The sequence below is a fragment of the Triticum aestivum genome, chromosome 6B, assembly GCF_018294505.1.
Source record: "Triticum aestivum cultivar Chinese Spring chromosome 6B, IWGSC CS RefSeq v2.1, whole genome shotgun sequence".
Lineage (NCBI taxonomy): Eukaryota > Viridiplantae > Streptophyta > Magnoliopsida > Poales > Poaceae > Triticum > Triticum aestivum.
In genome coordinates this window covers 252,909,012-252,914,552 of record NC_057810.1, presented here as the reverse complement: position 1 = coordinate 252,914,552, position 5,541 = coordinate 252,909,012, and positions in this window count along the sequence as shown.

Below are 5,541 nucleotides of genomic sequence, written 5' to 3'. Positions count from 1 at the left end.
ATAGGGGCGCCCTATAGGGGGAGCGCCCCCCTGTCTCCTGGACAGGGTGTGGGCTCCCTCGCATATTTCTTTCGCTCAGAAATTCTTATTTAATTCCAAAAAGTTGTTTCGTGGAGTTTTAGGACTTTTAGAGCTGTGCAGAATAGGTTTCCAACGTTTGCTCCTTTTCCAGCCAGAATTCAAGCTGCTGGCATTCCCCCTCTTCATGGTAGACCTTGTAAAATAAGAGATAATAGCCATAAGTATTGAGATATAATGTGTAATAACAGCCCATAATGTAATAAATATTGATATAAAAGCATGATGCAAAATGGACGTATCAACTCCCCCAAGATTAGACCTCGCTTGTCCTCAAGCGGAAGCCGAAATCGAAAAATATGTCCACATGTTTAGAGATAGAGGAGTCGATAAAAATAAAATACGGACATGAGGGCATCATGATCATTCTAATAACAACAAGATATATAGATTTTGTCATATGATTTCCTATGCCCAAGTGACAAGCAATTCACAATGTCAAGTATGGTTCAAAAACTTCATTGGGAACTAACAAATTATAATCTCAGTCATTGAAGCAATTGCAATTTATCGTAACATCAGAAAGAGTCAACAATAGAGCTTTTTCAGCAAGCTCACATACTCAACTATCTCGTAGTCTTCTACAATTGCTAACACTCACGCAGTACTTGTGGTTATAGAGTTTCAGTCGGACACTGAGAAAGATAGGGGCTTATTGTGTTGCCTCCCAATGTATTCACCTTTAGGTGATGTCAACAATAATAGCCTATGCTAACTTACATCCAATTGGATATATATATCATGATCTTTCAAACACGAGGATCTTGCCAAAGGATAAAATGAAAAAGGGAAAGGTGAGGATCACCTTGAATCAAGCATAAAGTGAAAAACATAAAGTAAAAGATAGGCCCTTCGCAGAGGGAAGCAGAGGTTGTCATGTGCGTTTAGGGTTGATGCACAAAATCTTAATGCAAAAGAACGTCACTTTATATTGCCCCTTGTATGTGGACCTTTATTATGCAGTCCGTCGCTTTCATTATTTCCACAACAAGTTCGTACAAAGCTTATTTTCTCTACACTAATAAGTCATACATATTTAGAGAGCAATTTTTATTGCTTGCATCAATGACAACTTACTTGAAGGATCTTACTCAATCCATAGGTAGGTATGGTGGACTCTCATGGCAAAACTGGGTTTAAGGATATTTGGAAGCACAATTAGTATCTCTACTTGGTGCAAGGAATTTGGCTAGCATGAGGGGGAAAGGCAAGCTCAACATGTTTGGAAGGTCAATGACAATATACTTTAGCTGAGATGTCGGAAAACATAGACCATTACGTTGTCTTCCTTGTCCAACATCAACTCTTTTAGCATGTCATACTTAATGAGTGCTTCAGAATCATAAAAGATGTCCAAGATGATATATTTATATGTGAACCCCTCTTTCCTTATCACTTCCTATTAATTGCAACGATGACCAAGGCTACGTTCATCAACTCTCAACAATTTTTGTGCCTCATACTTTCTATGTGTGAAGTTATCACTACCCATAAGATCAATATGAACTCCATTATTCTTTCTACTTTCTCAAGATCATAGCAACATAGCAAATCCCTTGACTTAACACTAATCTTTATTATAGATAACTCACAGACTCGATTACAAAAAGAGATCAGAAAGCAAAACTTGAAACTACTTGATATCTAACTTCAATCCACTAGTACAAGATACTACTAAAAGGATCGAACTAAATAAAGCGGTAAAGATAGGAGTGTGATGGTGATACGATACCGGGGCACCTCTCCCAAGCTTGGAAGTTGCCAAGGGGAGTGCCCATACCCATGTGCTTAGGTCCTCGGAGGTGGTGAAGTAGGAATTGTTGATGATGTAGGCTTGTCGTCCGTCTTCCAAGGCATAGGCTCTCCATCATAGAAGGATGATCGAGTCTCCGGGATCCTTAAATCTGCAGCCAAACTCATCCTCTTAAATCTATATTCATACTCACAGTTTTGGTTTTGCAGGTCATATATCTATGCTTGGAGATGCTCGATTTTCTCTTGAAGCTTGAAGATGGTCTCCCCAATGACTTTGGCATCTAGCTTGTGGTTGTTGGTGAACTCTGTGATCATCATCTGGTTGGCATCGACTCCACGCTCCACCATCCCTTGGCACTTGAAAACTTGCTGCTCCATGGCTTTGAGCTTTGTCTCCACGCTTCCGGTACGCCTTGGTCCCTCCACATCGCGGATGTGCAGCACCCCCTCACGCATCTCAATGGTTTGAGGGTGTTGCAGCACCTCAACAAGATAGGGGTTGATAACCCTCTCGAAAAACTTGTCCTTGGGAGCGCTTGGAGACGACATGATGCTCTTAGATCTGAAACAGAAACAGCTCGAAACGAAAATAGAGGATATTTGCGTGATACGGTGGTCAAAACCTTCGGGAGTATGTATAATGAATTTTTACCGACCAAAATACGTAACGTGCAAGAAAACGGAGTCCGGGAGGCACACGAGGTGCCCACGAGACAGGGGGCACGCCCTACAGGGGGGCGCGCCCTCCACTCTCGTGGGAGCCTCGTGTCCCTTGTGGACTACTTCTTTCTTCCTAAAATTCTTAAATATTCCAAAACTGATAAAAATTGACGTTGGAGTTGTTTTGGAGTCGGTTTACTTACGTACCACATACCTATACCTTTTCGGAGTCTGGAACATTCTGTAAAGTGTCCCTTATGTATTCCTCAGGGGTTACGGTTTCAATAATATTAGTTTCAACATTGATGGGATTACCTGAAATATAATGTTTAATTCTTTGATCGTTTACCACCCTCGGATTTGTGCCTTCGAAGTTGTTGATTTTTATAGCACCAGAACGATAGACCTCCTCGATAACGTAGGGACCTTCCCATTTTGAGAGAAGTTTTCCTGCAAAAAATCTTAAACGAGAGTTGAATAATAACACATAATCTCCTACGTTAAACTTACGCTTTTGTATCCTCTTATCATGCCAGCGTTTGAATTTTTCCTTGAATAGCTTGGCATTCTCATATGCTTGGGTTCTCCATTCATCAAGTGAGCTAATATCAAACAACCTCTTCTCACCGGCAAGTTTGAAATCATAATTGAGCTCTATAATAGCCCAATATGCCTTATGTTCAAGTTCAAGAGGTAAATGACACGCTTTTCCATGAACCATCTTATATGGAGACATACCCATAGGATTTTTGTGTGCAGTTCTATAGGCCCATAATGCATCATCAAGTTTTTTGGACCAATTCTTTCTAGATCTATTCACAGTCTTTTGCAAAATTAATTTGAGCTCTCTATTGCTCAACTCTACTTGACGTGCGGATGATAAGGAGATGCGATTCTATGATTGACATCATTCTTAGCAAGCATCTTACGGAAAGCACCATGAATAAAATGTGAACCACCATCAGTCATAAGATATCTAGGGACTCCAAACCTCGGAAAAATAACTTCTTTAAGCATTTTAATAGAAGTGTTATGATCAGCACTACTAGTTGGAATAGCTTCTACCCACTTAGTAACGTAATCAACAGCAACTAAAATATGTGTATAACCATTAGAGGCAGGAAAAGGTCCCATATAATCAAAGCCCCAAACATCAAACGGTTCAATAACAAGAGAATAATTCATAGGCATTTCTTGACGTCTACTAATGTTACCTATTCTTTGACATTCATCACAAGATAAGACAAACTTACGAGCATCTTTGAAGAGAGTAGGCCAATAAAAACCAGATTGTAGTACCTTGTGTGCAGTTCTATCTCCAGCGTGGTGTCCTCCATAAGATTCAGAGTGACACTTACGTAGAATCTGCTCCTGTTCATGCTCAAGCACACAACGTCTAATAACACCATCTACTCCCTCTTTATAAAGGTGTGGATCATCCCAGAAGTAATGTCTTAAATCATAAAAGAACCTTTTCTTTTGCTGGTATGTGAAACTAGGTGGTATATATTTAGCAACAATGTAATTAGCATAATCAGCATACCAAGGAGAAGTATGAGAAGCATTGACGACCGCTAATTGTTCATCAGGAAAGCTATCATTAATAGGAAGTGGGTCATCAAGAACATTCTCTAACCTAGACAAGTTGTCTACAATGGGGTTCTCAGCTCCCTTTCTATCAATAATATGCAAGTCAAATTCTTGGAGCAAGAGAACCCATCTAATGAGTCTAGGCTTAGCATCTTTCTTTTCCATAAGATATTTAATAGCAGCATGATCAGTGTGAATAGCAACTTTGGAATCAACAATATAAGGTCTAAACTTATGACATGCAAACACAACTGCTAAGAACTCTTTTTCAGTAGTAGCATAATTTTTCTGGGCAGTATCAAGAGTCTTACTAGCATACTGGATAACATTCAATTTCTTATCAACTCTTTGCCCTAGAACAACACCTACATCATAATCACTAGCATCGCACATAATTTCAAAAGGTAAATTCCAATCAGGCGGCTGAACAATAGGTGCAGTGATCAAAGCTTTCTTAAGTACTTCAAATGCTTTTACACAATCATCATCAAAGACAAAAGGAATATCTTTTTGCAATAAATTAGTCAGAGGCCTAGAGATTTTAGAGAAGTCCTTAATGAACCTCCTATAAAAACCAGCGTGACCAAGGAAACTTCTTATACCTTTTATGTCCGTGGGACATGGCATCTTTTCAATAGCATCAACTTTGGCTTTATCAACTTCAATACCTCTCTCGGAGATCTTGTGCCCCAAGACAATGCCTTCATTAACCATAAAGTGACACTTTTCCCAATTCAAGACGAGACTACTGTCTTTGCATCTCTGCAAAACTCGATCAAGGTTGCTCAAACAATCATCAAAAGAGGATCCATAGACGGAGAAGTCATCCATGAATACCTCACAAATCTTTTCACAAAAATCAGAGAATATAGCCATCATGCATCTTTGAAAGGTAGCAGGTGCATTACATAAACCAAAAGGCATATGTCTATAAGCAAAAGTACCAAAAGGGCAAGTAAAAGTAGTTTTAGATTGATCCTTCGCTGATACAGGTATCTGAGAGAAACCAGAATAACCATCTAGAAAGCAGAAATGTGTGTGTTTGGATAGTTTTCCTAGCATTTGATTAATAAAAGGTAAAGGGTAATGATCTTTCTTGGTAGCTTTATTTAACTTACGGAAATCAATTACCATCCTATAACCTGTAATAATTCTTTGCGGGATCAATTCATCTTTATCATTAGGAACAACGGTAATTCCTCCCTTTTTAGGGACACAATGGACAGGGCTTACCCATTCACTATCAGCAACGGGATAAATAATACCTGCCTCAAGGAGCTTTAGTATCTCCTTTCTTACCACTTCCTTCATCTTGGGATTTAGTCGTATTTGAGGATCTCTAACTGGTTTGGCATCGTCCTCCAATGTAATCTTGTGTTAATATTGTTGGGGAACGTAGTAATTTCAAAAAAAATTCCTATGCACACGCAAGATCATGGTGATGGCATAGCAACGAAA